The following is a 22747-nucleotide window of genomic DNA, read 5'->3' on the forward strand; positions in this document are numbered from 1 at the left end:
GAGGCCAAAAATTTTACATGCTAGACCCGCATTCCACAAGAAGCCTTTATCTCCATGGTGACGAGAGGCTGGTGCGCTTTTTCCTCAGCTTTGATAGCATTTGTTAAATCCGCGATCAATATTGATGAAACTTTGACTTTCAGTGATACCATTGGCAAGCACAAGAGATCTCCAGAAAGCGGCCGACTCTAATTTCGGTACAGATGGTTGTAGATTGTTTGTCTCTTTAATTCAACCTTTTTTTACATTGAAAGCAACTTAGAGTTGACCAATGTTCCCTCTCTTCATTAAAGGGATATTAGTGAGCCCTATAGAAATCGACTTACTGGTATGGGGGATTAGCTCAAGTGGTAGAGCGCCCGCTTTGCATGCGGGAGGTACCGGGATCAATACCCGGATCCTCCACTTTTGCACCATCCTGAAGTCAACTGAGAAACCTCAAACACCAAAAATCTGTTACAACAGTCGTCAATTGAAGACCAAGGAATGACCGGTTTTTCAAAAACTCGACAACCCTCAAGGAGAGACACCACTCCAAAGAGATGGTGTTACTCAACTGCAAGACAGTGCAACCAATCCATGGCAATATAAGATACACTGACCTCAAGGCACCGATGGGATTTGAACCCATGACCTCCTGTTTACTAGACAGGTGCTCTAACCACCTGAGCTACGGCGCCAAGCGTAGATTGACTGCTAGAAAATGCAGTCGTGACACGGGTGCTGCCACTACGTCGTGGAAGTATGTCATGCAAAAAGGTCACGAGTCCAGCATTTCACTGTGTGAACAGTTGAAAAGACAGCACAGGAGATAAGGATGAGGACACGAACAGAACAATCCTCTGGAAAACCGTCGGCCTGGAACATAAGCAGCTTGTGGCTTCTAGCTTAAGCTGTTAGTTCAGGCTTAGTTGAGTTAGTGCAACAACCCCCACAAGCGACATAGCTTTGATTACTATCGTGTTGAAACAAGGGTTGTCTGCCCGTGTGTCTCTGAGTAGCCGCTAGTTTCACTCATTCCCGTCGACAGCGTCAAATATAACAAATGTAGTATTGGAGGCTCGAAATTGGTTTAAGGACATCGCTAACTCTTTTAAAGATGAACTTCCCTATCCTGGTGTCCTCGGTAGTATAGTGGAGAGTATCCCCGCCTGTCACGCGGGAGACCGGGGTTCAATTCCCCGCCGGGGAGATGGGTGTCGTTTTTGTGTTCGTGTGGCTAGCCTGTGCTTTTCGTGTATCACCTTCTCTCAAGTCAACTCTTCGAAATGTATGCGTTCGTCCTGGCTCCGGTCATAAAACGTAGGAGACATTGATATGATGACACAGTATAAATCAACGCCTTAACCTCATGTTCTCCTGAAATTTCCATTCATTAGCTAATTCTCTTCATTAAGACTCCTTGTTAGAGTTTGTGTAGATTCAAGACATTCATACAGTCTGGAAACAGGAGAGAACAATAGTGCATACCACACAAGTGAATGGTGCTTTCCGTACACTCTCATTGGCTAGCTCGGAGGTGAATGGCATGTTTCTCTTGGGACTTACGATGGTACCATGAGGAAATAAAAACAATGCTTATGCAAAATTTTGCACAGCAAACAAAGAGTATTATGGTATTTTTAAACTGGTCTATTTACCTCAGATCAAACGAAAAAGAAAAAACCGGCTTCCTGTTCTACTTCGGTGAGCGAGGAGTTAGTTTTATCCTTAAATCACCTTGTGTGGTACATAGTAAAATAATCATTCTTCTTAGTGTCGGTGAAACTGGTAGATATTTACCACCACTTCTCTGAATAATTGCGAATTATGGTAACAACAGACCTTACGATAACGTGTTTGACCAAGATTCCTGTTTTTTTCCCAGCATCTTGCAAGTGCAAACTCCTCATCACTCACACCAGAAATAGCATCAATCAAACAAATGTTGAGAGAGTTTCTTTCGAGTGCAGGCGAAGCCCAGATCCACACAAGAAAGAATGTTCTGTTTTTTGGGGCGTTTGGTGGTGTACTGAGTAACCTGGTCCGTTAGCTCAGTCGGCAGAGCGTGGTGCTGATAACGCCAAGGTCGTGAGTTCGAGCCTCACATGGACCAAGGCTTCCTCCGTGTTTTTCTCTGAGCTACAGAAAGCCCAGAAAGCGGCCGACTCTAATTTCGGTACAGATGGTTGTAGATTGTTTGTCTCTTTAATTCAACCTTTTTTTACATTGAAAGCAACTTAGAGTTGACCAATGTTCCCTCTCTTCATTAAAGGGATATTAGTGAGCCCTATAGAAATCGACTTACTGGTATGGGGGATTAGCTCAAGTGGTAGAGCGCCCGCTTTGCATGCGGGAGGTACCGGGATCAATACCCGGATCCTCCACTTTTGCACCATCCTGAAGTCAACTGAGAAACCTCAAACACCAAAAATCTGTTACAACAGTCGTCAATTGAAGACCAAGGAATGACCGGTTTTTCAAAACCTCGACAACCCTCAAGGAGAGACACCACTCCAAAGAGATGGTGTTACTCAACTGCAAGACAGTGCAACCAATCCATGGCAATATAAGATACACTGACCTCAAGGCACCGATGGGATTTGAACCCATGACCTCCTGTTTACTAGACAGGTGCTCTAACCACCTGAGCTACGGCGCCAAGCGTAGATTGACTGCTAGAAAATGCAGTCGTGACACGGCTGCTGCTACTACGTCGTGGAAGTATGTCATGCAAAAAGGTCACGAGTCCAGCATTTCACTGTGTGAACAGTTGAAAAGACAGCACAGGAGATAAGGATGAGGACACGAACAGAACAATCCTCTGGAAAACCGTCGGCCTGGAACATAAGCAGCTTGTGGCTTCTAGCTTAAGCTGTTAGTTCAGGCTTAGTTGAGTTAGTGCAACAACCCCCACAAGCGACATAGCTTTGATTACTATCGTGTTGAAACAAGGGTTGTCTGCCCGTGTGTCTCTGAGTAGCCGCTAGTTTCACTCATTCCCGTCGACAGCGTCAAATATAACAAATGTAGTATTGGAGGCTCGAAATTGGTTTAAGGACATCGCTAACTCTTTTAAAGATGAACTTCCCTATCCTGGTGTCCTCGGTAGTATAGTGGAGAGTATCCCCGCCTGTCACGCGGGAGACCGGGGTTCAATTCCCCGCCGGGGAGATGGGTGTCGTTTTTGTGTTCGTGTGGCTAGCCTGTGCTTTTCGTGTATCACCTTCTCTCAAGTCAACTCTTCGAAATGTATGCGTTCGTCCTGGCTCCGGTCATAAAACGTAGGAGACATTGATATGATGACACAGTATAAATCAACGCCTTAACCTCATGTTCTCCTGAAATTTCCATTCATTAGCTAATTCTCTTCATTAAGACTCCTTGTTAGAGTTTGTGTAGATTCAAGACATTCATACAGTCTGGAAACAGGAGAGAACAATAGTGCATACCACACAAGTGAATGGTGCTTTCCGTACACTCTCATTGGCTAGCTCGGAGGTGAATGGCATGTTTCTCTTGGGACTTACGATGGTACCATGAGGAAATAAAAACAATGCTTATGCAAAATTTTGCACAGCAAACAAAGAGTATTATGGTATTTTTAAACTGGTCTATTTACCTCAGATCAAACGAAAAAGAAAAAACCGGCTTCCTGTTCTACTTCGGTGAGCGAGGAGTTAGTTTTATCCTTAAATCACCTTGTGTGGTACATAGTAAAATAATCATTCTTCTTAGTGTCGGTGAAACTGGTAGATATTTACCACCACTTCTCTGAATAATTGCGAATTATGGTAACAACAGACCTTACGATAACGTGTTTGACCAAGATTCCTGTTTTTTTCCCAGCATCTTGCAAGTGCAAACTCCTCATCACTCACACCAGAAATAGCATCAATCAAACAAATGTTGAGAGAGTTTCTTTCGAGTGCAGGCGAAGCCCAGATCCACACAAGAAAGAATGTTCTGTTTTTTGGGGCGTTTGGTGGTGTACTGAGTAACCTGGTCCGTTAGCTCAGTCGGCAGAGCGTGGTGCTGATAACGCCAAGGTCGTGAGTTCGAGCCTCACATGGACCAAGGCTTCCTCCGTGTTTTTCTCTGAGCTACTGTGGTCTTTAATTAGCTGCCTACTTTACCAAGGAGATTTCCTTCTCGACCTGTCGGTCTAGTGGCGTTATGTTTGCCTAGGAAGTGAAAAAGTCTACGTATTAAGTCCAGCATAGACCCTTTCTTGTTTTGCTTTATCCAAAACGTTTAGCTGGCATTTCGGCGAAGCTGTTGTGTTCACCAAAGTAATCTTCAGTGCTTAACAGAGTTGCGGTCAGCTGCAGTTTCTGGTTATGGCAATCCGTAGAGGCCAAAAATTTTACATGTTAGACCCGCATTCCACAAGAAGCCTTTATCTCCATGGTGACGAGAGGCTGGTGCGCTTTTTCCTCAGCTTTGATAGCATTTGTTAAATCCCCGATCAATATTGATGAAACTTTGACTTTCAGTGATACCATTGGCAAGCACAAGAGATCTCCAGAAAGCGGCCGACTCTAATTTCGGTACAGATGGTTGTAGATTGTTTGTCTCTTTAATTCAACCTTTTTTTACATTGAAAGCAACTTAGAGTTGACCAATGTTCCCTCTCTTCATTAAAGGGATATTAGTGAGCCCTATAGAAATCGACTTACTGGTATGGGGGATTAGCTCAAGTGGTAGAGCGCCCGCTTTGCATGCGGGAGGTACCGGGATCAATACCCGGATCCTCCACTTTTGCACCATCCTGAAGTCAACTGAGAAACCTCAAACACCAAAAATCTGTTACAACAGTCCTCAATTGAAGACCAAGGAATGACCGGTTTTTCAAAAACTCGACAACCCTCAAGGAGAGACACCACTCCAAAGAGATGGTGTTACTCAACTGCAAGACAGTGCAACCAATCCATGGCAATATAAGATACACTGACCTCAAGGCACCGATGGGATTTGAACCCATGACCTCCTGTTTACTAGACAGGTGCTCTAACCACCTGAGCTACGGCGCCAAGCGTAGATTGACTGCTAGAAAATGCAGTCGTGACACGGCTGCTGCTACTACGTCGTGGAAGTATGTCATGCAAAAAGGTCACGAGTCCAGCATTTCACTGTGTGAACAGTTGAAAAGACAGCACAGGAGATAAGGATGAGGACACGAACAGAACAATCCTCTGGAAAACCGTCGGCCTGGAACATAAGCAGCTTGTGGCTTCTAGCTTAAGCTGTTAGTTCAGGCTTAGTTGAGTTAGTGCAACAACCCCCACAAGCGACATAGCTTTGATTACTATCGTGTTGAAACAAGGGTTGTCTGCCCGTGTGTCTCTGAGTAGCCGCTAGTTTCACTCATTCCCGTCGACAGCGTCAAATATAACAAATGTAGTATTGGAGGCTCGAAATTGGTTTAAGGACATCGCTAACTCTTTTAAAGATGAACTTCCCTATCCTGGTGTCCTCGGTAGTATAGTGGAGAGTATCCCCGCCTGTCACGCGGGAGACCGGGGTTCAATTCCCCGCCGGGGAGATGGGTGTCGTTTTTGTGTTCGTGTGGCTAGCCTGTGCTTTTCGTGTATCACCTTCTCTCAAGTCAACTCTTCGAAATGTATGCGTTCGTCCTGGCTCCGGTCATAAAACGTAGGAGACATTGATATGATGACACAGTATAAATCAACGCCTTAACCTCATGTTCTCCTGAAATTTCCATTCATTAGCTAATTCTCTTCATTAAGACTCCTTGTTAGAGTTTGTGTAGATTCAAGACATTCATACAGTCTGGAAACAGGAGAGAACAATAGTACATACCACACAAGTGAATGGTGCTTTCCGTACACTCTCATTGGCTAGCTCGGAGGTGAATGGCATGTTTCTCTTGGGACTTACGATGGTACCATGAGGAAATAAAAACAATGCTTATGCAAAATTTTGCACAGCAAACAAAGAGTATTATGGTATTTTTAAACTGGTCTATTTACCTCAGATCAAACGAAAAAGAAAAAACCGGCTTCCTGTTCTACTTCGGTGAGCGAGGAGTTAGTTTTATCCTAAGCAGCTTGTGGCTTCTAGCTTAAGCTGTTAGTTCAGGCTTAGTTGAGTTAGTGCAACAACCCCCACAAGCGACATAGCTTTGATTACTATCGTGTTGAAACAAGGGTTGTCTGCCCGTGTGTCTCTGAGTAGCCGCTAGTTTCACTCATTCCCGTCGACAGCGTCAAATATAACAAATGTAGTATTGGAGGCTCGAAATTGGTTTAAGGACATCGCTAACTCTTTTAAAGATGAACTTCCCTATCCTGGTGTCCTCGGTAGTATAGTGGAGAGTATCCCCGCCTGTCACGCGGGAGACCGGGGTTCAATTCCCCGCCGGGGAGATGGGTGTCGTTTTTGTGTTCGTGTGGCTAGCCTGTGCTTTTCGTGTATCACCTTCTCTCAAGTCAACTCTTCGAAATGTATGCGTTCGTCCTGGCTCCGGTCATAAAACGTAGGAGACATTGATATGATGACACAGTATAAATCAACGCCTTAACCTCATGTTCTCCTGAAATTTCCATTCATTAGCTAATTCTCTTCATTAAGACTCCTTGTTAGAGTTTGTGTAGATTCAAGACATTCATACAGTCTGGAAACAGGAGAGAACAATAGTACATACCACACAAGTGAATGGTGCTTTCCGTACACTCTCATTGGCTAGCTCGGAGGTGAATGGCATGTTTCTCTTGGGACTTACGATGGTACCATGAGGAAATAAAAACAATGCTTATGCAAAATTTTGCACAGCAAACAAAGAGTATTATGGTATTTTTAAACTGGTCTATTTACCTCAGATCAAACGAAAAAGAAAAAACCGGCTTCCTGTTCTACTTCGGTGAGCGAGGAGTTAGTTTTATCCTTAAATCACCTTGTGTGGTACATAGTAAAATAATCATTCTTCTTAGTGTCGGTGAAACTGGTAGATATTTACCACCACTTCTCTGAATAATTGCGAATTATGGTAACAACAGACCTTACGATAACGTGTTTGACCAAGATTCCTGTTTTTTTCCCAGCATCTTGCAAGTGCAAACTCCTCATCACTCACACCAGAAATAGCATCAATCAAACAAATGTTGAGAGAGTTTCTTTCGAGTGCAGGCGAAGCCCAGATCCACACAAGAAAGAATGTTCTGTTTTTTGGGGCGTTTGGTGGTGTACTGAGTAACCTGGTCCGTTAGCTCAGTCGGCAGAGCGTGGTGCTGATAACGCCAAGGTCGTGAGTTCGAGCCTCACATGGACCAAGGCTTCCTCCGTGTTTTTCTCTGAGCTACAGAAAGCCCAGAAAGCGGCCGACTCTAATTTCGGTACAGATGGTTGTAGATTGTTTGTCTCTTTAATTCAACCTTTTTTTACATTGAAAGCAACTTAGAGTTGACCAATGTTCCCTCTCTTCATTAAAGGGATATTAGTGAGCCCTATAGAAATCGACTTACTGGTATGGGGGATTAGCTCAAGTGGTAGAGCGCCCGCTTTGCATGCGGGAGGTACCGGGATCAATACCCGGATCCTCCACTTTTGCACCATCCTGAAGTCAACTGAGAAACCTCAAACACCAAAAATCTGTTACAACAGTCGTCAATTGAAGACCAAGGAATGACCGGTTTTTCAAAACCTCGACAACCCTCAAGGAGAGACACCACTCCAAAGAGATGGTGTTACTCAACTGCAAGACAGTGCAACCAATCCATGGCAATATAAGATACACTGACCTCAAGGCACCGATGGGATTTGAACCCATGACCTCCTGTTTACTAGACAGGTGCTCTAACCACCTGAGCTACGGCGCCAAGCGTAGATTGACTGCTAGAAAATGCAGTCGTGACACGGCTGCTGCTACTACGTCGTGGAAGTATGTCATGCAAAAAGGTCACGAGTCCAGCATTTCACTGTGTGAACAGTTGAAAAGACAGCACAGGAGATAAGGATGAGGACACGAACAGAACAATCCTCTGGAAAACCGTCGGCCTGGAACATAAGCAGCTTGTGGCTTCTAGCTTAAGCTGTTAGTTCAGGCTTAGTTGAGTTAGTGCAACAACCCCCACAAGCGACATAGCTTTGATTACTATCGTGTTGAAACAAGGGTTGTCTGCCCGTGTGTCTCTGAGTAGCCGCTAGTTTCACTCATTCCCGTCGACAGCGTCAAATATAACAAATGTAGTATTGGAGGCTCGAAATTGGTTTAAGGACATCGCTAACTCTTTTAAAGATGAACTTCCCTATCCTGGTGTCCTCGGTAGTATAGTGGAGAGTATCCCCGCCTGTCACGCGGGAGACCGGGGTTCAATTCCCCGCCGGGGAGATGGGTGTCGTTTTTGTGTTCGTGTGGCTAGCCTGTGCTTTTCGTGTATCACCTTCTCTCAAGTCAACTCTTCGAAATGTATGCGTTCGTCCTGGCTCCGGTCATAAAACGTAGGAGACATTGATATGATGACACAGTATAAATCAACGCCTTAACCTCATGTTCTCCTGAAATTTCCATTCATTAGCTAATTCTCTTCATTAAGACTCCTTGTTAGAGTTTGTGTAGATTCAAGACATTCATACAGTCTGGAAACAGGAGAGAACAATAGTGCATACCACACAAGTGAATGGTGCTTTCCGTACACTCTCATTGGCTAGCTCGGAGGTGAATGGCATGTTTCTCTTGGGACTTACGATGGTACCATGAGGAAATAAAAACAATGCTTATGCAAAATTTTGCACAGCAAACAAAGAGTATTATGGTATTTTTAAACTGGTCTATTTACCTCAGATCAAACGAAAAAGAAAAAACCGGCTTCCTGTTCTACTTCGGTGAGCGAGGAGTTAGTTTTATCCTTAAATCACCTTGTGTGGTACATAGTAAAATAATCATTCTTCTTAGTGTCGGTGAAACTGGTAGATATTTACCACCACTTCTCTGAATAATTGCGAATTATGGTAACAACAGACCTTACGATAACGTGTTTGACCAAGATTCCTGTTTTTTTCCCAGCATCTTGCAAGTGCAAACTCCTCATCACTCACACCAGAAATAGCATCAATCAAACAAATGTTGAGAGAGTTTCTTTCGAGTGCAGGCGAAGCCCAGATCCACACAAGAAAGAATGTTCTGTTTTTTGGGGCGTTTGGTGGTGTACTGAGTAACCTGGTCCGTTAGCTCAGTCGGCAGAGCGTGGTGCTGATAACGCCAAGGTCGTGAGTTCGAGCCTCACATGGACCAAGGCTTCCTCCGTGTTTTTCTCTGAGCTACTGTGGTCTTTAATTAGCTGCCTACTTTACCAAGGAGATTTCCTTCTCGACCTGTCGGTCTAGTGGCGTTATGTTTGCCTAGGAAGTGAAAAAGTCTACGTATTAAGTCCAGCATAGACCCTTTCTTGTTTTGCTTTATCCAAAACGTTTAGCTGGCATTTCGGCGAAGCTGTTGTGTTCACCAAAGTAATCTTCAGTGCTTAACAGAGTTGCGGTCAGCTGCAGTTTCTGGTTATGGCAATCCGTAGAGGCCAAAAATTTTACATGTTAGACCCGCATTCCACAAGAAGCCTTTATCTCCATGGTGACGAGAGGCTGGTGCGCTTTTTCCTCAGCTTTGATAGCATTTGTTAAATCCCCGATCAATATTGATGAAACTTTGACTTTCAGTGATACCATTGGCAAGCACAAGAGATCTCCAGAAAGCGGCCGACTCTAATTTCGGTACAGATGGTTGTAGATTGTTTGTCTCTTTAATTCAACCTTTTTTTACATTGAAAGCAACTTAGAGTTGACCAATGTTCCCTCTCTTCATTAAAGGGATATTAGTGAGCCCTATAGAAATCGACTTACTGGTATGGGGGATTAGCTCAAGTGGTAGAGCGCCCGCTTTGCATGCGGGAGGTACCGGGATCAATACCCGGATCCTCCACTTTTGCACCATCCTGAAGTCAACTGAGAAACCTCAAACACCAAAAATCTGTTACAACAGTCCTCAATTGAAGACCAAGGAATGACCGGTTTTTCAAAAACTCGACAACCCTCAAGGAGAGACACCACTCCAAAGAGATGGTGTTACTCAACTGCAAGACAGTGCAACCAATCCATGGCAATATAAGATACACTGACCTCAAGGCACCGATGGGATTTGAACCCATGACCTCCTGTTTACTAGACAGGTGCTCTAACCACCTGAGCTACGGCGCCAAGCGTAGATTGACTGCTAGAAAATGCAGTCGTGACACGGCTGCTGCTACTACGTCGTGGAAGTATGTCATGCAAAAAGGTCACGAGTCCAGCATTTCACTGTGTGAACAGTTGAAAAGACAGCACAGGAGATAAGGATGAGGACACGAACAGAACAATCCTCTGGAAAACCGTCGGCCTGGAACATAAGCAGCTTGTGGCTTCTAGCTTAAGCTGTTAGTTCAGGCTTAGTTGAGTTAGTGCAACAACCCCCACAAGCGACATAGCTTTGATTACTATCGTGTTGAAACAAGGGTTGTCTGCCCGTGTGTCTCTGAGTAGCCGCTAGTTTCACTCATTCCCGTCGACAGCGTCAAATATAACAAATGTAGTATTGGAGGCTCGAAATTGGTTTAAGGACATCGCTAACTCTTTTAAAGATGAACTTCCCTATCCTGGTGTCCTCGGTAGTATAGTGGAGAGTATCCCCGCCTGTCACGCGGGAGACCGGGGTTCAATTCCCCGCCGGGGAGATGGGTGTCGTTTTTGTGTTCGTGTGGCTAGCCTGTGCTTTTCGTGTATCACCTTCTCTCAAGTCAACTCTTCGAAATGTATGCGTTCGTCCTGGCTCCGGTCATAAAACGTAGGAGACATTGATATGATGACACAGTATAAATCAACGCCTTAACCTCATGTTCTCCTGAAATTTCCATTCATTAGCTAATTCTCTTCATTAAGACTCCTTGTTAGAGTTTGTGTAGATTCAAGACATTCATACAGTCTGGAAACAGGAGAGAACAATAGTACATACCACACAAGTGAATGGTGCTTTCCGTACACTCTCATTGGCTAGCTCGGAGGTGAATGGCATGTTTCTCTTGGGACTTACGATGGTACCATGAGGAAATAAAAACAATGCTTATGCAAAATTTTGCACAGCAAACAAAGAGTATTATGGTATTTTTAAACTGGTCTATTTACCTCAGATCAAACGAAAAAGAAAAAACCGGCTTCCTGTTCTACTTCGGTGAGCGAGGAGTTAGTTTTATCCTAAGCAGCTTGTGGCTTCTAGCTTAAGCTGTTAGTTCAGGCTTAGTTGAGTTAGTGCAACAACCCCCACAAGCGACATAGCTTTGATTACTATCGTGTTGAAACAAGGGTTGTCTGCCCGTGTGTCTCTGAGTAGCCGCTAGTTTCACTCATTCCCGTCGACAGCGTCAAATATAACAAATGTAGTATTGGAGGCTCGAAATTGGTTTAAGGACATCGCTAACTCTTTTAAAGATGAACTTCCCTATCCTGGTGTCCTCGGTAGTATAGTGGAGAGTATCCCCGCCTGTCACGCGGGAGACCGGGGTTCAATTCCCCGCCGGGGAGATGGGTGTCGTTTTTGTGTTCGTGTGGCTAGCCTGTGCTTTTCGTGTATCACCTTCTCTCAAGTCAACTCTTCGAAATGTATGCGTTCGTCCTGGCTCCGGTCATAAAACGTAGGAGACATTGATATGATGACACAGTATAAATCAACGCCTTAACCTCATGTTCTCCTGAAATTTCCATTCATTAGCTAATTCTCTTCATTAAGACTCCTTGTTAGAGTTTGTGTAGATTCAAGACATTCATACAGTCTGGAAACAGGAGAGAACAATAGTACATACCACACAAGTGAATGGTGCTTTCCGTACACTCTCATTGGCTAGCTCGGAGGTGAATGGCATGTTTCTCTTGGGACTTACGATGGTACCATGAGGAAATAAAAACAATGCTTATGCAAAATTTTGCACAGCAAACAAAGAGTATTATGGTATTTTTAAACTGGTCTATTTACCTCAGATCAAACGAAAAAGAAAAAACCGGCTTCCTGTTCTACTTCGGTGAGCGAGGAGTTAGTTTTATCCTTAAATCACCTTGTGTGGTACATAGTAAAATAATCATTCTTCTTAGTGTCGGTGAAACTGGTAGATATTTACCACCACTTCTCTGAATAATTGCGAATTATGGTAACAACAGACCTTACGATAACGTGTTTGACCAAGATTCCTGTTTTTTTCCCAGCATCTTGCAAGTGCAAACTCCTCATCACTCACACCAGAAATAGCATCAATCAAACAAATGTTGAGAGAGTTTCTTTCGAGTGCAGGCGAAGCCCAGATCCACACAAGAAAGAATGTTCTGTTTTTTGGGGCGTTTGGTGGTGTACTGAGTAACCTGGTCCGTTAGCTCAGTCGGCAGAGCGTGGTGCTGATAACGCCAAGGTCGTGAGTTCGAGCCTCACATGGACCAAGGCTTCCTCCGTGTTTTTCTCTGAGCTACTGTGGTCTTTAATTAGCTGCCTACTTTACCAAGGAGATTTCCTTCTCGACCTGTCGGTCTAGTGGCGTTATGTTTGCCTAGGAAGTGAAAAAGTCTACGTATTAAGTCCAGCATAGACCCTTTCTTGTTTTGCTTTATCCAAAACGTTTAGCTGGCATTTCGGCGAAGCTGTTGTGTTCACCAAAGTAATCTTCAGTGCTTAACAGAGTTGCGGTCAGCTGCAGTTTCTGGTTATGGCAATCCGTAGAGGCCAAAATTTTACATGCTAGACCCGCATTCCACAAGAAGCCTTTATCTCCATGGTGACGAGAGGCTGGTGCGCTTTTTCCTCAGCTTTGATAGCATTTGTTAAATCCGCGATCAATATTGATGAAACTTTGACTTTCAGTGATACCATTGGCAAGCACAAGAGATCTCCAGAAAGCGGCCGACTCTAATTTCGGTACAGATGGTTGTAGATTGTTTGTCTCTTTAATTCAACCTTTTTTTACATTGAAAGCAACTTAGAGTTGACCAATGTTCCCTCTCTTCATTAAAGGGATATTAGTGAGCCCTATAGAAATCGACTTACTGGTATGGGGGATTAGCTCAAGTGGTAGAGCGCCCGCTTTGCATGCGGGAGGTACCGGGATCAATACCCGGATCCTCCACTTTTGCACCATCCTGAAGTCAACTGAGAAACCTCAAACACCAAAAATCTGTTACAACAGTCGTCAATTGAAGACCAAGGAATGACCGGTTTTTCAAAAACTCGACAACCCTCAAGGAGAGACACCACTCCAAAGAGATGGTGTTACTCAACTGCAAGACAGTGCAACCAATCCATGGCAATATAAGATACACTGACCTCAAGGCACCGATGGGATTTGAACCCATGACCTCCTGTTTACTAGACAGGTGCTCTAACCACCTGAGCTACGGCGCCAAGCGTAGATTGACTGCTAGAAAATGCAGTCGTGACACGGGTGCTGCCACTACGTCGTGGAAGTATGTCATGCAAAAAGGTCACGAGTCCAGCATTTCACTGTGTGAACAGTTGAAAAGACAGCACAGGAGATAAGGATGAGGACACGAACAGAACAATCCTCTGGAAAACCGTCGGCCTGGAACATAAGCAGCTTGTGGCTTCTAGCTTAAGCTGTTAGTTCAGGCTTAGTTGAGTTAGTGCAACAACCCCCACAAGCGACATAGCTTTGATTACTATCGTGTTGAAACAAGGGTTGTCTGCCCGTGTGTCTCTGAGTAGCCGCTAGTTTCACTCATTCCCGTCGACAGCGTCAAATATAACAAATGTAGTATTGGAGGCTCGAAATTGGTTTAAGGACATCGCTAACTCTTTTAAAGATGAACTTCCCTATCCTGGTGTCCTCGGTAGTATAGTGGAGAGTATCCCCGCCTGTCACGCGGGAGACCGGGGTTCAATTCCCCGCCGGGGAGATGGGTGTCGTTTTTGTGTTCGTGTGGCTAGCCTGTGCTTTTCGTGTATCACCTTCTCTCAAGTCAACTCTTCGAAATGTATGCGTTCGTCCTGGCTCCGGTCATAAAACGTAGGAGACATTGATATGATGACACAGTATAAATCAACGCCTTAACCTCATGTTCTCCTGAAATTTCCATTCATTAGCTAATTCTCTTCATTAAGACTCCTTGTTAGAGTTTGTGTAGATTCAAGACATTCATACAGTCTGGAAACAGGAGAGAACAATAGTGCATACCACACAAGTGAATGGTGCTTTCCGTACACTCTCATTGGCTAGCTCGGAGGTGAATGGCATGTTTCTCTTGGGACTTACGATGGTACCATGAGGAAATAAAAACAATGCTTATGCAAAATTTTGCACAGCAAACAAAGAGTATTATGGTATTTTTAAACTGGTCTATTTACCTCAGATCAAACGAAAAAGAAAAAACCGGCTTCCTGTTCTACTTCGGTGAGCGAGGAGTTAGTTTTATCCTTAAATCACCTTGTGTGGTACATAGTAAAATAATCATTCTTCTTAGTGTCGGTGAAACTGGTAGATATTTACCACCACTTCTCTGAATAATTGCGAATTATGGTAACAACAGACCTTACGATAACGTGTTTGACCAAGATTCCTGTTTTTTTCCCAGCATCTTGCAAGTGCAAACTCCTCATCACTCACACCAGAAATAGCATCAATCAAACAAATGTTGAGAGAGTTTCTTTCGAGTGCAGGCGAAGCCCAGATCCACACAAGAAAGAATGTTCTGTTTTTTGGGGCGTTTGGTGGTGTACTGAGTAACCTGGTCCGTTAGCTCAGTCGGCAGAGCGTGGTGCTGATAACGCCAAGGTCGTGAGTTCGAGCCTCACATGGACCAAGGCTTCCTCCGTGTTTTTCTCTGAGCTACTGTGGTCTTTAATTAGCTGCCTACTTTACCAAGGAGATTTCCTTCTCGACCTGTCGGTCTAGTGGCGTTATGTTTGCCTAGGAAGTGAAAAAGTCTACGTATTAAGTCCAGCATAGACCCTTTCTTGTTTTGCTTTATCCAAAACGTTTAGCTGGCATTTCGGCGAAGCTGTTGTGTTCACCAAAGTAATCTTCAGTGCTTAACAGAGTTGCGGTCAGCTGCAGTTTCTGGTTATGGCAATCCGTAGAGGCCAAAAATTTTACATGCTAGACCCGCATTCCACAAGAAGCCTTTATCTCCATGGTGACGAGAGGCTGGTGCGCTTTTTCCTCAGCTTTGATAGCATTTGTTAAATCCGCGATCAATATTGATGAAACTTTGACTTTCAGTGATACCATTGGCAAGCACAAGAGATCTCCAGAAAGCGGCCGACTCTAATTTCGGTACAGATGGTTGTAGATTGTTTGTCTCTTTAATTCAACCTTTTTTTACATTGAAAGCAACTTAGAGTTGACCAATGTTCCCTCTCTTCATTAAAGGGATATTAGTGAGCCCTATAGAAATCGACTTACTGGTATGGGGGATTAGCTCAAGTGGTAGAGCGCCCGCTTTGCATGCGGGAGGTACCGGGATCAATACCCGGATCCTCCACTTTTGCACCATCCTGAAGTCAACTGAGAAACCTCAAACACCAAAAATCTGTTACAACAGTCGTCAATTGAAGACCAAGGAATGACCGGTTTTTCAAAAACTCGACAACCCTCAAGGAGAGACACCACTCCAAAGAGATGGTGTTACTCAACTGCAAGACAGTGCAACCAATCCATGGCAATATAAGATACACTGACCTCAAGGCACCGATGGGATTTGAACCCATGACCTCCTGTTTACTAGACAGGTGCTCTAACCACCTGAGCTACGGCGCCAAGCGTAGATTGACTGCTAGAAAATGCAGTCGTGACACGGGTGCTGCTACTACGTCGTGGAAGTATGTCATGCAAAAAGGTCACGAGTCCAGCATTTCACTGTGTGAACAGTTGAAAAGACAGCACAGGAGATAAGGATGAGGACACGAACAGAACAATCCTCTGGAAAACCGTCGGCCTGGAACATAAGCAGCTTGTGGCTTTTACCTTAAGCTGTTAGTTCAGGCTTAGTTGAGTTAGTGCAACAACCCCCACAAGCGACATAGCTTTGATTACTATCGTGTTGAAACAAGGGTTGTCTGCCCGTGTGTCTCTGAGTAGCCGCTAGTTTCACTCATTCCCGTCGACAGCGTCAAATATAACAAATGTAGTATTGGAGGCTCGAAATTGGTTTAAGGACATCGCTAACTCTTTTAAAGATGAACTTCCCTATCCTGGTGTCCTCGGTAGTATAGTGGAGAGTATCCCCGCCTGTCACGCGGGAGACCGGGGTTCAATTCCCCGCCGGGGAGATGGGTGTCGTTTTTGTGTTCGTGTGGCTAGCCTGTGCTTTTCGTGTATCACCTTCTCTCAAGTCAACTCTTCGAAATGTATGCGTTCGTCCTGGCTCCGGTCATAAAACGTAGGAGACATTGATATGATGACACAGTATAAATCAACGCCTTAACCTCATGTTCTCCTGAAATTTCCATTCATTAGCTAATTCTCTTCATTAAGACTCCTTGTTAGAGTTTGTGTAGATTCAAGACATTCATACAGTCTGGAAACAGGAGAGAACAATAGTGCATACCACACAAGTGAATGGTGCTTTCCGTACACTCTCATTGGCTAGCTCGGAGGTGAATGGCATGTTTCTCTTGGGACTTACGATGGTACCATGAGGAAATAAAAACAATGCTTATGCAAAATTTTGCACAGCAAACAAAGAGTATTATGGTATTTTTAAACTGGTCTATTTACCTCAGATCAAACGAAAAAGAAAAAACCGGCTTCCTGTTCTACTTCGGTGAGCGAGGAGTTAGTTTTATCCTTAAATCACCTTGTGTGGTACATAGTAAAATAATCATTCTTCTTAGTGTCGGTGAAACTGGTAGATATTTACCACCACTTCTCTGAATAATTGCGAATTATGGTAACAACAGACCTTACGATAACGTGTTTGACCAAGATTCCTGTTTTTTTCCCAGCATCTTGCAAGTGCAAACTCCTCATCACTCACACCAGAAATAGCATCAATCAAACAAATGTTGAGAGAGTTTCTTTCGAGTGCAGGCGAAGCCCAGATCCACACAAGAAAGAATGTTCTGTTTTTTGGGGCGTTTGGTGGTGTACTGAGTAACCTGGTCCGTTAGCTCAGTCGGCAGAGCGTGGTGCTGATAACGCCAAGGTCGTGAGTTCGAGCCTCACATGGACCAAGGCTTCCTCCGTGTTTTTCTCTGAGCTACTGTGGTCTTTAATTAGCTGCCTACTTTACCAAGGAGATTTCCTTCTCGACCTGTCGGTCTAGTGGCGTTATGTTTGCCTAGGAAGTGAAAAAGTCTACGTATTAAGTCCAGCATAGACCCTTTCTTGTTTTGCTTTATCCAAAACGTTTAGCTGGCATTTCGGCGAAGCTGTTGTGTTCACCAAAGTAATCTTCAGTGCTTAACAGAGTTGCGGTCAGCTGCAGTTTCTGGTTATGGCAATCCGTAGAGGCCAAAAATTTTACATGCTAGACCCGCATTCCACAAGAAGCCTTTATCTCCATGGTGACGAGAGGCTGGTGCGCTTTTTCCTCAGCTTTGATAGCATTTGTTAAATCCGCGATCAATATTGATGAAACTTTGACTTTCAGTGATACCATTGGCAAGCACAAGAGATCTCCAGAAAGCGGCCGACTCTAATTTCGGTACAAATGGTTGTAGATTGTTTGTCTCTTTAATTCAACCTTTTTTTACATTGAAAGCAACTTAGAGTTGACCAATGTTCCCTCTCTTCATTAAAGGGATATTAGTGAGCCCTATAGAAATCGACTTACTGGTATGGGGGATTAGCTCAAGTGGTAGAGCGCCCGCTTTGCATGCGGGAGGTACCGGGATCAATACCCGGATCCTCCACTTTTGCACCATCCTGAAGTCAACTGAGAAACCTCAAACACCAAAAATCTGTTACAACAGTCGTCAATTGAAGACCAAGGAATGACCGGTTTTTCAAAAACTCGACAACCCTCAAGGAGAGACACCACTCCAAAGAGATGGTGTTACTCAACTGCAAGACAGTGCAACCAATCCATGGCAATATAAGATACACTGACCTCAAGGCACCGATGGGATTTGAACCCATGACCTCCTGTTTACTAGACAGGTGCTCTAACCACCTGAGCTACGGCGCCAAGCGTAGATTGACTGCTAGAAAATGCAGTCGTGACACGGCTGCTGCTACTACGTCGTGGAAGTATGTCATGCAAAAAGGTCACGAGTCCAGCATTTCACTGTGTGAACAGTTGAAAAGACAGCACAGGAGATAAGGATGAGGACACGAACAGAACAATCCTCTGGAAAACCGTCGGCCTGGAACATAAGCAGCTTGTGGCTTTTAGCTTAAGCTGTTAGTTCAGGCTTAGTTGAGTTAGTGCAACAACCCCCACAAGCGACATAGCTTTGATTACTATCGTGTTGAAACAAGGGTTGTCTGCCCGTGTGTCTCTGAGTAGCCGCTAGTTTCACTCATTCCCGTCGACAGCGTCAAATATAACAAATGTAGTATTGGAGGCTCGAAATTGGTTTAAGGACATCGCTAACTCTTTTAAAGATGAACTTCCCTATCCTGGTGTCCTCGGTAGTATAGTGGAGAGTATCCCCGCCTGTCACGCGGGAGACCGGGGTTCAATTCCCCGCCGGGGAGATGGGTGTCGTTTTTGTGTTCGTGTGGCTAGCCTGTGCTTTTCGTGTATCACCTTCTCTCAAGTCAACTCTTCGAAATGTATGCGTTCGTCCTGGCTCCGGTCATAAAACGTAGGAGACATTGATATGATGACACAGTATAAATCAACGCCTTAACCTCATGTTCTCCTGAAATTTCCATTCATTAGCTAATTCTCTTCATTAAGACTCCTTGTTAGAGTTTGTGTAGATTCAAGACATTCATACAGTCTGGAAACAGGAGAGAACAATAGTGCATACCACACAAGTGAATGGTGCTTTCCGTACACTCTCATTGGCTAGCTCGGAGGTGAATGGCATGTTTCTCTTGGGACTTACGATGGTACCATGAGGAAATAAAAACAATGCTTATGCAAAATTTTGCACAGCAAACAAAGAGTATTATGGTATTTTTAAACTGGTCTATTTACCTCAGATCAAACGAAAAAGAAAAAACCGGCTTCCTGTTCTACTTCGGTGAGCGAGGAGTTAGTTTTATCCTTAAATCACCTTGTGTGGTACATAGTAAAATAATCATTCTTCTTAGTGTCGGTGAAACTGGTAGATATTTACCACCACTTCTCTGAATAATTGCGAATTATGGTAACAACAGACCTTACGATAACGTGTTTGACCAAGATTCCTGTTTTTTTCCCAGCATCTTGCAAGTGCAAACTCCTCATCACTCACACCAGAAATAGCATCAATCAAACAAATGTTGAGAGAGTTTCTTTCGAGTGCAGGCGAAGCCCAGATCCACACAAGAAAGAATGTTCTGTTTTTTGGGGCGTTTGGTGGTGTACTGAGTAACCTGGTCCGTTAGCTCAGTCGGCAGAGCGTGGTGCTGATAACGCCAAGGTCGTGAGTTCGAGCCTCACATGGACCAAGGCTTCCTCCGTGTTTTTCTCTGAGCTACTGTGGTCTTTAATTAGCTGCCTACTTTACCAAGGAGATTTCCTTCTCGACCTGTCGGTCTAGTGGCGTTATGTTTGCCTAGGAAGTGAAAAAGTCTACGTATTAAGTCCAGCATAGACCCTTTCTTGTTTTGCTTTATCCAAAACGTTTAGCTGGCATTTCGGCGAAGCTGTTGTGTTCACCAAAGTAATCTTCAGTGCTTAACAGAGTTGCGGTCAGCTGCAGTTTCTGGTTATGGCAATCCGTAGAGGCCAAAAATTTTACATGCTAGACCCGCATTCCACAAGAAGCCTTTATCTCCATGGTGACGAGAGGCTGGTGCGCTTTTTCCTCAGCTTTGATAGCATTTGTTAAATCCGCGATCAATATTGATGAAACTTTGACTTTCAGTGATACCATTGGCAAGCACAAGAGATCTCCAGAAAGCGGCCGACTCTAATTTCGGTACAGATGGTTGTAGATTGTTTGTCTCTTTAATTCAACCTTTTTTTACATTGAAAGCAACTTAGAGTTGACCAATGTTCCCTCTCTTCATTAAAGGGATATTAGTGAGCCCTATAGAAATCGACTTACTGGTATGGGGGATTAGCTCAAGTGGTAGAGCGCCCGCTTTGCATGCGGGAGGTACCGGGATCAATACCCGGATCCTCCACTTTTGCACCATCCTGAAGTCAACTGAGAAACCTCAAACACCAAAAATCTGTTACAACAGTCGTCAATTGAAGACCAAGGAATGACCGGTTTTTCAAAAACTCGACAACCCTCAAGGAGAGACACCACTCCAAAGAGATGGTGTTACTCAACTGCAAGACAGTGCAACCAATCCATGGCAATATAAGATACACTGACCTCAAGGCACCGATGGGATTTGAACCCATGACCTCCTGTTTACTAGACAGGTGCTCTAACCACCTGAGCTACGGCGCCAAGCGTAGATTGACTGCTAGAAAATGCAGTCGTGACACGGCTGCTGCTACTACGTCGTGGAAGTATGTCATGCAAAAAGGTCACGAGTCCAGCATTTCACTGTGTGAACAGTTGAAAAGACAGCACAGGAGATAAGGATGAGGACACGAACAGAACAATCCTCTGGAAAACCGTCGGCCTGGAACATAAGCAGCTTGTGGCTTTTAGCTTAAGCTGTTAGTTCAGGCTTAGTTGAGTTAGTGCAACAACCCCCACAAGCGACATAGCTTTGATTACTATCGTGTTGAAACAAGGGTTGTCTGCCCGTGTGTCTCTGAGTAGCCGCTAGTTTCACTCATTCCCGTCGACAGCGTCAAATATAACAAATGTAGTATTGGAGGCTCGAAATTGGTTTAAGGACATCGCTAACTCTTTTAAAGATGAACTTCCCTATCCTGGTGTCCTCGGTAGTATAGTGGAGAGTATCCCCGCCTGTCACGCGGGAGACCGGGGTTCAATTCCCCGCCGGGGAGATGGGTGTCGTTTTTGTGTTCGTGTGGCTAGCCTGTGCTTTTCGTGTATCACCTTCTCTCAAGTCAACTCTTCGAAATGTATGCGTTCGTCCTCGCTCCGGTCATAAAACGTAGGAGACATTGATATGATGACACAGTATAAATCAACGCCTTAACCTCATGTTCTCCTGAAATTTCCATTCATTAGCTAATTCTCTTCATTAAGACTCCTTGTTAGAGTTTGTGTAGATTCAAGACATTCATACAGTCTGGAAACAGGAGAGAACAATAGTGCATACCACACAAGTGAATGGTGCTTTCCGTACACTCTCATTGGCTAGCTCGGAGGTGAATGGCATGTTTCTCTTGGGACTTACGATGGTACCATGAGGAAATAAAAACAATGCTTATGCAAAATTTTGCACAGCAAACAAAGAGTATTATGGTATTTTTAAACTGGTCTATTTACCTCAGATCAAACGAAAAAGAAAAAACCGGCTTCCTGTTCTACTTCGGTGAGCGAGGAGTTAGTTTTATCCTTAAATCACCTTGTGTGGTACATAGTAAAATAATCATTCTTCTTAGTGTCGGTGAAACTGGTAGATATTTACCACCACTTCTCTGAATAATTGCGAATTATGGTAACAACAGACCTTACGATAACGTGTTTGACCAAGATTCCTGTTTTTTTCCCAGCATCTTGCAAGTGCAAACTCCTCATCACTCACACCAGAAATAGCATCAATCAAACAAATGTTGAGAGAGTTTCTTTCGAGTGCAGGCGAAGCCCAGATCCACACAAGAAAGAATGTTCTGTTTTTTGGGGCGTTTGGTGGTGTACTGAGTAACCTGGTCCGTTAGCTCAGTCGGCAGAGCGTGGTGCTGATAACGCCAAGGTCGTGAGTTCGAGCCTCACATGGACCAAGGCTTCCTCCGTGTTTTTCTCTGAGCTACTGTGGTCTTTAATTAGCTGCCTACTTTACCAAGGAGATTTCCTTCTCGACCTGTCGGTCTAGTGGCGTTATGTTTGCCTAGGAAGTGAAAAAGTCTACGTATTAAGTCCAGCATAGACCCTTTCTTGTTTTGCTTTATCCAAAACGTTTAGCTGGCATTTCGGCGAAGCTGTTGTGTTCACCAAAGTAATCTTCAGTGCTTAACAGAGTTGCGGTCAGCTGCAGTTTCTGGTTATGGCAATCCGTAGAGGCCAAAAATTTTACATGCTAGACCCGCATTCCACAAGAAGCCTTTATCTCCATGGTGACGAGAGGCTGGTGCGCTTTTTCCTCAGCTTTGATAGCATTTGTTAAATCCGCGATCAATATTGATGAAACTTTGACTTTCAGTGATACCATTGGCAAGCACAAGAGATCTCCAGAAAGCGGCCGACTCTAATTTCGGTACAGATGGTTGTAGATTGTTTGTCTCTTTAATTCAACCTTTTTTTACATTGAAAGCAACTTAGAGTTGACCAATGTTCCCTCTCTTCATTAAAGGGATATTAGTGAGCCCTATAGAAATCGACTTACTGGTATGGGGGATTAGCTCAAGTGGTAGAGCGCCCGCTTTGCATGCGGGAGGTACCGGGATCAATACCCGGATCCTCCACTTTTGCACCATCCTGAAGTCAACTGAGAAACCTCAAACACCAAAAATCTGTTACAACAGTCGTCAATTGAAGACCAAGGAATGACCGGTTTTTCAAAACTCGACAACCCTCAAGGAGAGACACCACTCCAAAGAG

At 44.2% G+C, this 22747-nt stretch overlaps 39 non-coding genes across 39 annotated transcripts; 30 read left to right on the forward strand and 9 right to left on the reverse strand.

The window, feature by feature from the left end:
- Positions 1-332: 332 nt before the first annotated feature.
- On the forward strand, positions 333-405 carry Trnaa-ugc (transfer RNA alanine (anticodon UGC)). Its single transcript has one exon. It is a non-coding gene; the product is annotated as a tRNA-Ala (tRNA).
- Positions 406-606: 201 nt separating this feature from the next.
- Positions 607-680, reverse strand: Trnat-agu (transfer RNA threonine (anticodon AGU)). Its single transcript has one exon. It is a non-coding gene; the product is annotated as a tRNA-Thr (tRNA).
- Positions 681-1120: 440 nt separating this feature from the next.
- On the forward strand, positions 1121-1192 carry Trnad-guc (transfer RNA aspartic acid (anticodon GUC)). Its single transcript has one exon. It is a non-coding gene; the product is annotated as a tRNA-Asp (tRNA).
- Positions 1193-2022: 830 nt separating this feature from the next.
- Trnai-gau (transfer RNA isoleucine (anticodon GAU)) lies at positions 2023-2095 on the forward strand. Its single transcript has one exon. It is a non-coding gene; the product is annotated as a tRNA-Ile (tRNA).
- Positions 2096-2293: 198 nt separating this feature from the next.
- On the forward strand, positions 2294-2366 carry Trnaa-ugc (transfer RNA alanine (anticodon UGC)). Its single transcript has one exon. It is a non-coding gene; the product is annotated as a tRNA-Ala (tRNA).
- Positions 2367-2567: 201 nt separating this feature from the next.
- Positions 2568-2641, reverse strand: Trnat-agu (transfer RNA threonine (anticodon AGU)). Its single transcript has one exon. It is a non-coding gene; the product is annotated as a tRNA-Thr (tRNA).
- A 440-nt stretch (positions 2642-3081) lies between these two features.
- Trnad-guc (transfer RNA aspartic acid (anticodon GUC)) lies at positions 3082-3153 on the forward strand. Its single transcript has one exon. It is a non-coding gene; the product is annotated as a tRNA-Asp (tRNA).
- Positions 3154-3983: 830 nt separating this feature from the next.
- On the forward strand, positions 3984-4056 carry Trnai-gau (transfer RNA isoleucine (anticodon GAU)). The gene has a single exon. It is a non-coding gene; the product is annotated as a tRNA-Ile (tRNA).
- Positions 4057-4664: 608 nt separating this feature from the next.
- Trnaa-ugc (transfer RNA alanine (anticodon UGC)) lies at positions 4665-4737 on the forward strand. Its single transcript has one exon. It is a non-coding gene; the product is annotated as a tRNA-Ala (tRNA).
- Positions 4738-4938: 201 nt separating this feature from the next.
- Positions 4939-5012, reverse strand: Trnat-agu (transfer RNA threonine (anticodon AGU)). The gene has a single exon. It is a non-coding gene; the product is annotated as a tRNA-Thr (tRNA).
- A 440-nt stretch (positions 5013-5452) lies between these two features.
- On the forward strand, positions 5453-5524 carry Trnad-guc (transfer RNA aspartic acid (anticodon GUC)). The gene has a single exon. It is a non-coding gene; the product is annotated as a tRNA-Asp (tRNA).
- A 772-nt stretch (positions 5525-6296) lies between these two features.
- Trnad-guc (transfer RNA aspartic acid (anticodon GUC)) lies at positions 6297-6368 on the forward strand. Its single transcript has one exon. It is a non-coding gene; the product is annotated as a tRNA-Asp (tRNA).
- Positions 6369-7198: 830 nt separating this feature from the next.
- On the forward strand, positions 7199-7271 carry Trnai-gau (transfer RNA isoleucine (anticodon GAU)). Its single transcript has one exon. It is a non-coding gene; the product is annotated as a tRNA-Ile (tRNA).
- A 198-nt stretch (positions 7272-7469) lies between these two features.
- Positions 7470-7542, forward strand: Trnaa-ugc (transfer RNA alanine (anticodon UGC)). Its single transcript has one exon. It is a non-coding gene; the product is annotated as a tRNA-Ala (tRNA).
- Positions 7543-7743: 201 nt separating this feature from the next.
- Positions 7744-7817, reverse strand: Trnat-agu (transfer RNA threonine (anticodon AGU)). Its single transcript has one exon. It is a non-coding gene; the product is annotated as a tRNA-Thr (tRNA).
- A 440-nt stretch (positions 7818-8257) lies between these two features.
- On the forward strand, positions 8258-8329 carry Trnad-guc (transfer RNA aspartic acid (anticodon GUC)). The gene has a single exon. It is a non-coding gene; the product is annotated as a tRNA-Asp (tRNA).
- Positions 8330-9159: 830 nt separating this feature from the next.
- Positions 9160-9232, forward strand: Trnai-gau (transfer RNA isoleucine (anticodon GAU)). The gene has a single exon. It is a non-coding gene; the product is annotated as a tRNA-Ile (tRNA).
- A 608-nt stretch (positions 9233-9840) lies between these two features.
- Positions 9841-9913, forward strand: Trnaa-ugc (transfer RNA alanine (anticodon UGC)). Its single transcript has one exon. It is a non-coding gene; the product is annotated as a tRNA-Ala (tRNA).
- Positions 9914-10114: 201 nt separating this feature from the next.
- Trnat-agu (transfer RNA threonine (anticodon AGU)) lies at positions 10115-10188 on the reverse strand. Its single transcript has one exon. It is a non-coding gene; the product is annotated as a tRNA-Thr (tRNA).
- Positions 10189-10628: 440 nt separating this feature from the next.
- Trnad-guc (transfer RNA aspartic acid (anticodon GUC)) lies at positions 10629-10700 on the forward strand. Its single transcript has one exon. It is a non-coding gene; the product is annotated as a tRNA-Asp (tRNA).
- Positions 10701-11472: 772 nt separating this feature from the next.
- Positions 11473-11544, forward strand: Trnad-guc (transfer RNA aspartic acid (anticodon GUC)). Its single transcript has one exon. It is a non-coding gene; the product is annotated as a tRNA-Asp (tRNA).
- Positions 11545-12374: 830 nt separating this feature from the next.
- Trnai-gau (transfer RNA isoleucine (anticodon GAU)) lies at positions 12375-12447 on the forward strand. Its single transcript has one exon. It is a non-coding gene; the product is annotated as a tRNA-Ile (tRNA).
- A 607-nt stretch (positions 12448-13054) lies between these two features.
- On the forward strand, positions 13055-13127 carry Trnaa-ugc (transfer RNA alanine (anticodon UGC)). Its single transcript has one exon. It is a non-coding gene; the product is annotated as a tRNA-Ala (tRNA).
- Positions 13128-13328: 201 nt separating this feature from the next.
- Positions 13329-13402, reverse strand: Trnat-agu (transfer RNA threonine (anticodon AGU)). The gene has a single exon. It is a non-coding gene; the product is annotated as a tRNA-Thr (tRNA).
- A 440-nt stretch (positions 13403-13842) lies between these two features.
- On the forward strand, positions 13843-13914 carry Trnad-guc (transfer RNA aspartic acid (anticodon GUC)). Its single transcript has one exon. It is a non-coding gene; the product is annotated as a tRNA-Asp (tRNA).
- An 830-nt stretch (positions 13915-14744) lies between these two features.
- On the forward strand, positions 14745-14817 carry Trnai-gau (transfer RNA isoleucine (anticodon GAU)). Its single transcript has one exon. It is a non-coding gene; the product is annotated as a tRNA-Ile (tRNA).
- Positions 14818-15425: 608 nt separating this feature from the next.
- Positions 15426-15498, forward strand: Trnaa-ugc (transfer RNA alanine (anticodon UGC)). Its single transcript has one exon. It is a non-coding gene; the product is annotated as a tRNA-Ala (tRNA).
- Positions 15499-15699: 201 nt separating this feature from the next.
- On the reverse strand, positions 15700-15773 carry Trnat-agu (transfer RNA threonine (anticodon AGU)). Its single transcript has one exon. It is a non-coding gene; the product is annotated as a tRNA-Thr (tRNA).
- Positions 15774-16213: 440 nt separating this feature from the next.
- Trnad-guc (transfer RNA aspartic acid (anticodon GUC)) lies at positions 16214-16285 on the forward strand. The gene has a single exon. It is a non-coding gene; the product is annotated as a tRNA-Asp (tRNA).
- Positions 16286-17115: 830 nt separating this feature from the next.
- Positions 17116-17188, forward strand: Trnai-gau (transfer RNA isoleucine (anticodon GAU)). Its single transcript has one exon. It is a non-coding gene; the product is annotated as a tRNA-Ile (tRNA).
- A 608-nt stretch (positions 17189-17796) lies between these two features.
- On the forward strand, positions 17797-17869 carry Trnaa-ugc (transfer RNA alanine (anticodon UGC)). The gene has a single exon. It is a non-coding gene; the product is annotated as a tRNA-Ala (tRNA).
- Positions 17870-18070: 201 nt separating this feature from the next.
- Positions 18071-18144, reverse strand: Trnat-agu (transfer RNA threonine (anticodon AGU)). The gene has a single exon. It is a non-coding gene; the product is annotated as a tRNA-Thr (tRNA).
- A 440-nt stretch (positions 18145-18584) lies between these two features.
- Trnad-guc (transfer RNA aspartic acid (anticodon GUC)) lies at positions 18585-18656 on the forward strand. Its single transcript has one exon. It is a non-coding gene; the product is annotated as a tRNA-Asp (tRNA).
- An 830-nt stretch (positions 18657-19486) lies between these two features.
- Trnai-gau (transfer RNA isoleucine (anticodon GAU)) lies at positions 19487-19559 on the forward strand. The gene has a single exon. It is a non-coding gene; the product is annotated as a tRNA-Ile (tRNA).
- A 608-nt stretch (positions 19560-20167) lies between these two features.
- On the forward strand, positions 20168-20240 carry Trnaa-ugc (transfer RNA alanine (anticodon UGC)). The gene has a single exon. It is a non-coding gene; the product is annotated as a tRNA-Ala (tRNA).
- Positions 20241-20441: 201 nt separating this feature from the next.
- On the reverse strand, positions 20442-20515 carry Trnat-agu (transfer RNA threonine (anticodon AGU)). Its single transcript has one exon. It is a non-coding gene; the product is annotated as a tRNA-Thr (tRNA).
- Positions 20516-20955: 440 nt separating this feature from the next.
- Positions 20956-21027, forward strand: Trnad-guc (transfer RNA aspartic acid (anticodon GUC)). Its single transcript has one exon. It is a non-coding gene; the product is annotated as a tRNA-Asp (tRNA).
- Positions 21028-21857: 830 nt separating this feature from the next.
- On the forward strand, positions 21858-21930 carry Trnai-gau (transfer RNA isoleucine (anticodon GAU)). Its single transcript has one exon. It is a non-coding gene; the product is annotated as a tRNA-Ile (tRNA).
- Positions 21931-22538: 608 nt separating this feature from the next.
- Positions 22539-22611, forward strand: Trnaa-ugc (transfer RNA alanine (anticodon UGC)). The gene has a single exon. It is a non-coding gene; the product is annotated as a tRNA-Ala (tRNA).
- Positions 22612-22747: the final 136 nt, after the last annotated feature.

Source organism: Montipora capricornis, chromosome 9 (assembly GCF_036669925.1).
Source record: "Montipora capricornis isolate CH-2021 chromosome 9, ASM3666992v2, whole genome shotgun sequence".
NCBI lineage: Eukaryota > Metazoa > Cnidaria > Anthozoa > Scleractinia > Acroporidae > Montipora > Montipora capricornis.